Below are 10,714 nucleotides of genomic sequence, written 5' to 3' on the forward strand. Positions count from 1 at the left end.
AGGACCATTTGAATGGTAAATGGTTTCTTCAGAGAGTTGGAACAAATTATTTTAAGATTTGTGTGGAATCAGAAAAGACCCCGAATAGCCAGGGGAATATTAAAAAAAGAAAACCATAGCTGGGGGCATCACAATGCCAGATTTCAGGTTGTACTACAAAGCTGTGGTCATCAAGACAGTGTGGTACTGGCACAAAAACAGACACATAGATCAATGGAACAGAATAGAGAACCCAGAAATGGGCTGTCAACTCTATGGTCAACTAATATTCGACAAAGCAGGAAAGACTATCCACTGGAACAAGGACAGTCTCTTTAATAAATGGTGCTGGGGAAATTGGACATCCACATGCAGAAGAATGAAACTAAATCACTCTCTTGCACCATACACAAAGATAAACTCAAAATGGATGAAAGATCTAAATGTGAGACAAGAGTCCATCAAAATCCTAGAGGAGAAGACAGGCAACACCCTTTTTGAACTTGGCCACAGTAACTTCTTGCAAGATACATCCATGAAGGCAAGAGAAACAAAAGCAAAAATGAACTATTGGGACTTCATCAAGATAAGAAGCTTTTGCACAGCAAAAGATACAGTCAACAAAACTAAAAGACAACCTACAGAATGGGAGAAGATATTTGCAAATGACGTATCAGATAAAGGGCTAGTTTCCAAGATCTATAAAGAACTTATTAAACTCAACAGCAAAGAAACAAACAATCCAATCATGAAATGGGCAAAAGACATGAACAAATCTCAGAGAGGAAGACATATGTAGCCAACAAGCTATATAGATATAGCCAACAAGCACATGAGAAAATGCTCCGCATCACTGGCCATCACAAATCAAAACCACAATGAGATACCACCTCACACCAGTGAGAATGGGGAACATTAACAAGGCAGGAAACCACAAATGTTGGAGAGGATGCGGAGAAAAGGGGAACCCTCCTGCACTGTGGGTGGGAATGTGAACTGGTGCAGCCACCCTGGAAAACTGTGTGGAGGTTCCTCAAAGAGTTAAAAATAGACCTGCCCTACACCCAGCAATTGCTCTGCTGGGGATTTACCCCAAAGATACAGATGCAATGAAACGCCGGGACACCTGCACCCCGATGTTTCTAGCAGCAATGGCCACAATAGCTAAACTGTGGAAGAAGCCTCGGTGTCCATCGAAAGATGAATGGATAAAGAAGATGTGGTCTATGTATACAATGGAATATTCCTCAGCCATTAGAAACGACAAATACCCACCATTTGCTTCGATGTGGATGGACCTGGAGGGTATTATGCTGAGTGAAGTAAGTCAATCGGAGAGGACAAACATTATATGGTCTCATTCATTTGGGGAATATAAAAAATAGTGACAGGGAATAAAGGGGAAAGGAGAAAAAATGAGTGGGAAATATCAGAAAGGGAGACAGAACATGAGAGACTCCTAACTCTGGGAAACAAACTAGGGGTGGGGGAAGGGGAGGCGGCCGGGGGGTGGGGGTGACTGGGTGATGGGCACCGAGGGGGGCACTTGATGGGATGAGCACTGGGTGTTATGGTATATGTTGGCAAATTGAACTCCAATAAAAAATAAATTTACAAAAAACAAAAAATGAAATGAAACGGACCAGGGTGAGGACAACCGGTGCCAAAGATGCCGGAGCCTCACAGAGGGTGAGAAAGACCTTAAGGCTTGGAGGCGGAGCCCCCGTGGGCGCTGCCCTGGGGGAGGGGAGGGAGCTCCAGGCAGAGGCGGAGCGGGGGCGTGGCGGGGGTGGGGAGAGCGGGGGCGGAGGGGGGTGACGGCCCTAGGCTGTGGGGGTGGGGAAACGGAGGCGGTGGGTGGTGGTGTAGGCGGGGACTTGCTGCGGAGGGGAAGGCGGGAGTGGGCGGGGCTGGACGGGGGCGGGGCCGGTGGCGGTTGGCTGGATCTCACCTGGCGGTTGGCTGGATCTCACCTGGCGGTTGGCGCCGCCGTTAGTCTCTGGAAGTGAAGCCGGTGCTCCGGTCCTCTCTCCTGCACGCAGCGGAGAACGGCTCTCTGGTCCCGGTGGGACAGCACGGGGGAGGCCGTGAGCCCGCCCGGCCCTGCCCGCGGACGTGGCTTGCAGGTGGGCCTCCAGGTAGAGGGCACGGAAGCGGGCGCAGAAGCCGCTGGAAGGCAGGTTTGAGGCCGCGGCGGCGGGGCACGGCCGATGGACCTGCTGGGACCCCAGTCGGGGACTTTCTTGGCCGGATGGAGAACGAGCCCGTTTATCCATGAAACTGTGCCACGGCGTCGCCGACTGAGCTTCTGGTGAACGTTTTCACCGCTGAGGACAGAAGAGGTTTGCTCCGGGAGACCCCTGGCCTCACGGTTGGGGCCTGCGATCTGGGGGGCGAGGAGGGGGAAAGCATGCATCTCCCTAACTGGGGCCCAACAGCTCTCCCACAGTTTAAGTCCGCAGCTCCGAAGGGTGGCAGTGTGCAAGGACGGCGAGGCTTCGGGGTCAGCCTGCGCACCTGCACCTGCACCTGCACCTGCACCTGCTGCTGCTCCCTTCTAGGCGCCTCTCTGCTCCTTGTCTTTGGACCCACAGCCCCATTCGTCTCGTCCCTCCTTGGAAGCATTTGTTTTCCTAACTGGTACACTCTGCTTCCTCTCACTCGCTGGAAGCTGGGCTGTTAATTTTGACCTCTTGAGTCTCTGGAAGGCCACCCTCGTTATTGATCTGTTGTTTCTCTTGAAAGGCGACTGATTGGTAGCTGCTCGGAGAACCCAAGAAGTCTTGGGGAGAGTATCGTAAAGGCTGCAGTAAGGCTGGGCCTTGGCATCTGCTCCGGAGTCTTATCTTTGATAGTTTCCTTCTGACACATAAAGGTAAGGGGAACACTTGCCCAGTTGAGGCTCCCACTCAAGTCACACTCGGAGGTGAATTTTGAACCCCATTCCCAGGAGTGGATGGCCCTCTCCTCTTCTCCCTCACTTTGGTGTTTATCTGCCCCACCTTTCCAGCCCCTGCCCCCACCATTTCTCCCAGGGTCTCCCCGAAGTTGTTGTCCCTTGGCAGAGATATACTTCAAGGGCAGAGGATTCACGGTCAGGATGAATTTGGCCTCCTCTTTTCCTCGTCTCTGGCCCCTAGGGTCCATTTGCAGCTGTTTCCTTCTGATGTTCTTAGCTCTTCTCCTTCCAACTTGCACTATCTCTCAGTTCACTTCCTCATGTTCTCTGTACCTTCCGCTTTCCCTCAGCGTGCTGCTTCCTCCCAGCTGGGGCAAGTGGTTTGTCTGTAAGTCGGCCATTGGGCCCACCTTGCTCTCATCCCTGACTTGTTGAAAACTTACTCTGCAGGCCTGTGAAGGATACATGTAGCTCCACTTTTGTATGAATTGTTCAAAGCCCAGAGCAATTCATTAGAATTGGAACCATAGGGATCCCTGGATGGCTCAGTGGTTTAGCACCTGCCTTCGGCCCAGAGTGTGATCCTGGAGTCCCAGGATCGAGTCCCACATCAGGCTCACTGCAGGAAGCCTGCTTCTCCCTCTGCCTATATCTCTGCCTCTCTGTGTCTCTCATGAATAGATAAATAAAATCTTAAAAAAAAAAAAAAAAAAAGAATTGGAACCATAGTCAGGAGATTCACCCTAGCCGTACATATGAGACCTTTTTTCTTGTTATGGTCTTGCCTTCACTTTCTTCTCTTTTTTCTCTCTCATAGGATGCATGCAGCACCTTGGAGACAGGCCCGGGAGCTAAAGTGCTAAGACAAGCCAGGGCCTGGCCACCTGTGGACCACCTGTCTATGCCCATTGCCAAAGACCATCAGGAACAAAGTTGGATTTACTGATTTGCTGCAGTGAGGGAGACTGCATAGGTGTCTAGATGAGTCTAGATGAGGAGTCCTGGGCCATCCCAGTCCGTAGGTGTTACAAACGACTTATAATAGAACTTGTGTTAAGTACTGTGGGGGCAGTTTCAAGGAAGCAGGAGTTCCTTCTGGATTGGGTGCTTTGAGGAAGCAGGATCAATTCTATGATTGGGTATCTTGATTTTTATATAGAAGCTCAGACAAAAGCAGCAAAGCTAAAGCTGTGTTTGGTAAAAAAGAGAACTGTCACTTGTGTTAGCTGGCAGTGGGGGACGTTGGGTGGTTTTTGTGGTTTGCACAGTGGCCTTGATTTTGTCTGCCCTCAGACATGACTGTGGAATGGACCTGTTTTGTCAGACCTCGTCTGATGTTGGTGATCTGTGAGGTTGGCTCTGTTTGGCGGGAGAACTTCATGGTCTACCTGTGAGCACCTGGCTGGTCGGAGCCTGCTACTGGGAACAACTTTTTTTCACTGCAAAGGCAAAGCCTTGACCTTCAAGTCCCAGCCTTCTCTCTATCCTAGTCTCATATCTTCATGGTGGGATAAGGATCATTACATTGGAAGAGGAAGAAGGGATAGATGAGAATAAAGAGAGGGATTTGTGTGGGTGTGGGGGTGAAACAGCACCCTAGTTTAGAGTATCCCTATGTCGGTCACCTGAAGAGATCTATGGTTCCCTTTATCTGGATATGATGTGATTCCAAATCCATGTTGGCAAGGGAGGTGGGGGAAGCAGGGTGAGGGGAATTAGGATAACATCTCTGTGCAGGTGCCTTCTGAATTGGAGGAAGTTCCTGTAAAGGGGTGGGGAAGGCAATAAGAAATGGCCATTCTTAGTACAGATAAATCCTCACTTAGAAATACAATCCACTCTCAGAAAACACTGGTGGTATGATCACACACCCCAATCTTCTGGTACATCCCTGCTTTTAAGTGTTAGAACTATTCATTGCCTGGGATATGGTTTTGCTACAAACTATCTTGTTTTATACAAATTTATTTTTAGGGAAGGGAATCCATTACTTGTCTGATCCTCTGAGAAGCAGACAGCAAAATGGGATTAGAAGTGCAAGAGATTTATTTGGGGAAACACCTGTGAGGGATCAAGGGTTTGAGGGATCAAGGGTTTGAGTAGGGGGGGGCTCTGCAGTATAGGGACAGCCCCTGCATAAGCAGAGAAGGAGAGAAGGACGGGGGGTGGGGGGAAGAACCTAAGGCCGCAGTGCAGTCCTGAGAAAATCTGGGCCAGGCCGCTGGGGACTCCCCAGGCTGAAATTCCCCATTAGAGGAGTCCCCTCATTGGGCAGGAGGGGTGTGGCACCTGCGCCCCTGCCGTGCTCAGTCTTTGCCCAGAGGCAGCCAGGGGAAGCCTGGCCCCACTCTACTCCTTTCCTCGGACTCTCATGCAACCATCTGAGCCCCACCCACCAGGGCCACACATGTCTTCAGTGGGCAGCACCACTTTTTTTGAGTCATTGAACCAGTTTAAGTCCTCCTGGAAGCAGGGACCAAGATGGGATTAGACATGCAAGAGATTTAATGGGGGGGATGGCCATGAGGATAAAAAAGAGAAAGGAAGGGGAAAATTTTTTTAAAACTACACAAATGTGGGCAGCTCGGGTGGCTCAGAGGTTTAGGGCCTCCCACAGCCCAGAGCATGGTCCTGGAGACCCAGGATCGAGTCCCACATTGGGCTCCCTGCATGGAGCCTGCTTCTCCCTCTGCCTGTGTCTCTGCCCCTCTCTCTCTCCTGTGTATTCTCATGAATAAATCTTAAAAAAAAATAAAACTACATAAATGTGATACAAACTGTGTACTGCTGGTGAAGAAATAAATTCACAGAAGAATTTTTGTTTTGTTTTTGTTTTGTTTTGTTTTTTTTAAGCCTCCATTAAGTCACATGTGCTGAATTTGGCTTGGGAAATATGGTTTCTTTATAAGTCACTGAATTTGGAGCATCAGACAAATAGGGTCAATAGGATCTGCCTCCACTATTTTTTGCAAGGCTCTCTTGAAGGGCTTCGCTGGTATCCTCCCTCTCACTGCTTCTCAACTTCTCAGTGATGGGGAGGGGGAGATTTTGTCCCCCAAAAGACATCTGACAACATCTGCAGACATTTGGGCTGTCAACAGCTGAAGCCCACACTGCTGGCATCTAGCGGGTGGATATCAGGGATGCTGCTGATGTCATACAATGCACAGAACAGCGCCCAGAGCAAAGGATTACCACTCCAAAAGCCAGTAGTGCTGAGGGTGGGGAAACTCTGCCCTGCCAGTCCTCTTCACCCTCTCACAAGGAAGCCAGCAACATGGGCTTAGGAGACCCCCAGGGCCTGGAAATACTCCTCCCTGAATTGATCTCAGCAATAGAGCTGCAAACAGCCAAAGACTTCCTAACAGAAGACCACACCAGAGCATGCAAGCATTCAGCAGAAGGCCAACCAGAGCCTCCTTTCTATTTAAATAGCAAGTTTTTGTTTAATGAAGGTCCCAGACCCCCAAGAGATTGCCAGAAATGTAACTAAAGCACAGGAAATGCCTTATATAAGTTACAGAAACTCCTAGCAGAGAGGAAAATGCTTGAACACTTGATCCCAAGCAATATGCAGTAACATCTGAGAGATGTACCCACGCCTGCCCTGACACTCTGTCAGTTGTACTTAAAATGTAATTTGAAACTTACCCAGCCCATCTTGCTGAAAATCGAGTCTGGGGTACCCTCAATAGAAATGGTTCCTATAAATGCTGACTGAAGACATGGGAGTTCTTTCTCCTTCCGGTTGACCCTACGTCTGTGTGTTGTGTCCCAGCCAATATGCCAAGCAGCACCAAGGGAAATTCCAGGACACAGCAGGTGTTAGGAGTCCTCCGCTGGAAGAATAGAAACCCAGATTCCCATGTCTGTTCACTTAGTCTTTACTAAGGTAAGATGTTAGCACTGAGCACCTCAGCTGAGATGCAGGTGACTGTCCTCCAGTATAGGGCATGGACGTAAAAATGGCAGCACATGTTAAGTACTTACACCCCTGTCCAGGCACAGAGCTCTCTTCCCATGTGTTCCTGGTCAGCGGCTCCAGCAGTACTGCTTGCCACCCCCCCACCCCCACCCGGGACCAATCCTACAGGATAGGATGCTCCCTGCTGTGGCTATCCTTTGCCCCCTTGCTGAGAACGCCCATATTTCTGTAAATACACAAGTCCTCATCATGGTTTGGGGGCTGTGAAAATGACCAAGCAAGCTGCAGCTGTGCAAAATAACCTTAATGATCCATGAGGAAAATTACGATTGACCTTTCAAAAGGTTTGTGAAAGCATGAAAACCCTCTTACTGTCGGTAAGAGAAAAAGTAGTACAAATATAAATACACTAATTTGAAACATTACAGACATTGAGAATCAAAGTGTTTCTTTGGAAAAGTCTTGCCAGAAGGAGTTTGAACAGTACCTTGCCTATTCCCAATTCCCATCTGTATTCAGATTTCTCTTCCGGCATTATCACATTTCATTGCTTTGCTGCATTTTCCTCTTTATTGGCCAGTTCCCTGTTTGTTACCCATCTTTGTAAAATGTCCCCTGAGTTCATCAGTAGGAGACAAGGAGGCAACACAACTGCATGCTTTGCTGTCTGTGCGTGAACTGAGTAATGGACGTGCAGTGGCCACTCACCCACAGTCTTCGAAAGCGGTGACATAATTGGTCACCGATCATACTATGTATGTGCTGTTCACATAGTGATTTCTGGATGAAGAGCTAGCAGTCCAACTACACCTTAGCAATCGAAGCTTCATGCAATTTATCACAGTTAACATACCAGCATAACTGAAATTGTAACCGTCTTCTTGAGGGCCTAGTGTCATTTAAAATAATTGAAATTAGTGATAGTTGAAACTCACATATATCAGAACCGTGCAAAATGAGGGCTGCCCTCCTTCCTTATAGTCCTATGAACCCTGCTTCCTGCTGAGACCATTACTGATACAGTGTGCAACTACCTCTCCAGGTGGAGTGAAAAAAGAAAGCTTCACAGAACACAGCCAGGGTCTGCCAAGATATGCCCTGTGCCTTCTGACTCCAGACCAGCAATCATCTACTCTGCCTTCCAGGCAAGGGCAGGCACAGCACCTTGGGTGTTAACAGCCTTCTTGGTCTGGGCTCTTGAGGAAGAGGGCTGCTCTGGGAGACAAATGACCCAAAAGTCAGGCTAAGATGGCTGTACTTAGGAACTAGGGATTTGTTGAAAAGGAACTAGGGCCTGACCCAGCTGCCCATTAAAAGTAAGCTTCTCTTGTTGAAAGACCCACAGCAACAAGTTTTTGGGAACCAGATGAACCATTTCTTCTTCAAAATCACTTAATTCTTCCTCCTAGCTTCTAGTTCCCCTCCACGGTCAAGTTTTGGTCTGCAGTGGCTCCATGCTACACCTGCAAACTGCTAGTTACTGACCATTTGCCCCTTCTTCCTTAAAGAAGTTTGATTTTATTTGGGGAGTGAAGGTAGCTACCTAAAGGGTTGTACTTCTCAGCCTTCCCTGCAGATAGACATTTGACAAAGTTCTGGCCTATGAAATATAAGGAAAAGAGAAGGCTCCTTAAAGGAAGCTGACTGGAACCTCCTTGCCCATGCTCCCATTTTCTTTTACTTGATGCCTGGAATATGAATAATAATGGTCGGTGCTCCAGCAGCCATTGTGGACCATGAGGTGATCTCAAAGATAGAAAGCACACATTATGGTAGAATGGGAAAATAAAAGGAATCTTGAATCCCCTATGACCATAGAGATACCACACCAGCATTGGACTATCTGCCTCCAGATTTCTGTTTTAAGGCTCTGTTATTTGGATTTTTCATTCTATGTAACTAAATCTAATCCTAACTGAATAAACATGCTCAATCAACATGCCTACCTGCTACCGAAATTAACTTACACCAACTCCTTCAAGTTGAATCTCTACTTCCTGTCAAAATCAATAGAGAACAGTAATCAGGGGCACCTGGGTGGCATAGTCGGTTAAGCATCTGCTTTCAGCTCCGGTCATGATTCCGGGGTTTTGGGGCAGCCCAGGTGGCTCAGCAGTTTAGTGCCGCCTTCAGCCCAGGGCCTGATCCTGGAGACTCAGGATCGCGAGTCTCGTGATCCCACGATCCACGATCCCATATCAGGCTTCCTGCATGGAGCCTGCTTCTTCCTCTGCCTGTGTCTCTGCCTCTGTGTGTGTCTCTCATGAATAAATAAAATCTTTAAAAAAAAATGATTCTGGGGTTCTGGGATCGAGCCCCACATTGGGCTCCTTCTTCCCCTGCCCTGCCCCCAGCTCTTGCTCTCTCTCTCTCTCTCTCTCAAATAATAAAATATTAAAAAAAAAAAAAAAAAAAAAAACAGTAACCAAACTTACTTTGGCCAAACTGATTAGTGTGCATGGTACCACTACTCAAGGATTAGAATGGTAGGAAGTTCAGACTGAGGCAGACCAAGGAGGATATTCTGGAGCTGATGGGGTTCTTCCAAAATCCTAACCTAGTAACCAGTGGTTCTCAACCTCTCTGGCTTGGAATCACCTAGAGAGCTTCAAATACTCCCCGTGCCTGGTCCCACTCCCCAGAGATTCGGATTTAATTGGTCTATGGTGCAGCCTGGGCATTGGGGGTTCTTTAAGCACCTCAGGTGATTCCAATGTCTGGCCAGGACTAAGAACCACTGACCTAACCTCAACACCTACGCGAATAAGTGAAAAACTGTGTGAACCACTGGGGTACAAAATTTAAGGAAGCACCAAAAAAAATTACAAAAGTATAATTAAAAAAAAAAAATCTCAGTAATCATGCTAAATAATATTTGAACGGGAGATTTTTAAAAATCAAAATGAATGCAGGAAAATCCATGAGGAACAAAGTATCAAGAGTTAAAATAAAAACAAGATCCTAGGACAGGTGTACCCCGTGTTTACAGTCCGAAGGTCTGGACGTTCCTAACCAAGAGCTGTGTGGCCTGCGATTCTCTGGCCCATACCGCCCCCTGCTGCTGGAAACGGGAAGTGCTCGCCGCCCGCCCCGGAGGCATCGCCACCGGGATCCCTGTCCTCGCGCAGAGACACGGTGCCCTCTTGCGGGCAGCCGCCCACTTCAGGAACTTTGAAAAGGCCCGGGTCACCTGCATCCTGCTAGATTATACCTGAGTAGGATTTTTAAAAGCCCAAAACTGAGGATTGCAAGATCCAGATTTGAGTCTCAGCTTTGCCTCTGGGCCGTCTTGAACAAATCCCATCAGCCTTCTGGGCCTGTTTCTGTTCCTAACGTGGATCTTATTACCTCTTCCCATAATTATTGGATTACGGGAGAGGTGTTCGGTGACAATGCCCAGTGGACACGCAGTTCACAGGAAGCTACCTCCCTCAGCTCACCCCACGGCCATGGAGCAAATGAAACTGTCATCAATTTATTACTGAAAGCAAGACACTAAAAACAAAAAACAGGGAGGAAAAGGGCTGTGGATGTCTAGATAGTGGGCTGATGCCATGACTGATGGGACAAGGAAGACTTCCCCTGGGAAAGGGTCATGCCAGGAGCTGGCCAGCAGCTGCTGGGGGTCACTAGGCCACTTTTCCGATGTTTTATTTCAGGAAAGTTCCAGTACAGGAGGCAAGCATCACAGTGGTGGTAGAAAGCCCAAGGCCCTTGGAATCAGCCCTGGGTTAAATCCTGGCTCTGCCACTTAAGTAGCTGTGTGACCCTGAGGGAAGTCATTTAACCTCCCTGAGTCTCAAACTTATTTTTCTACAAAATGGGGATAATAACACATCCTGTCCTGGTGGATAAGACTTAAGTCATACAACATAACTTTGAGCGCCTGCACTCTGGTCGGCTCAGCACAT

At 48.2% G+C, this 10,714-nt stretch overlaps 1 long non-coding RNA gene across 1 annotated transcript; it reads left to right on the top strand.

The window, feature by feature from the left end:
- The first annotated feature begins 2,113 nt into the window (after positions 1–2,113).
- On the top strand, positions 2,114–5,516 carry LOC102154995. The gene is made up of 3 exons (XR_005374983.1): positions 2,114–2,321; positions 2,725–2,854; positions 3,696–5,516. It is a non-coding gene; the product is annotated as an uncharacterized LOC102154995 (long non-coding RNA).
- The last annotated feature ends 5,198 nt before the right edge of the window (positions 5,517–10,714 follow it).

This window comes from Canis lupus, chromosome 20 (assembly GCF_011100685.1).
Source record: "Canis lupus familiaris isolate Mischka breed German Shepherd chromosome 20, alternate assembly UU_Cfam_GSD_1.0, whole genome shotgun sequence".
NCBI classification, from domain to species: Eukaryota; Metazoa; Chordata; class Mammalia; order Carnivora; family Canidae; genus Canis; species Canis lupus.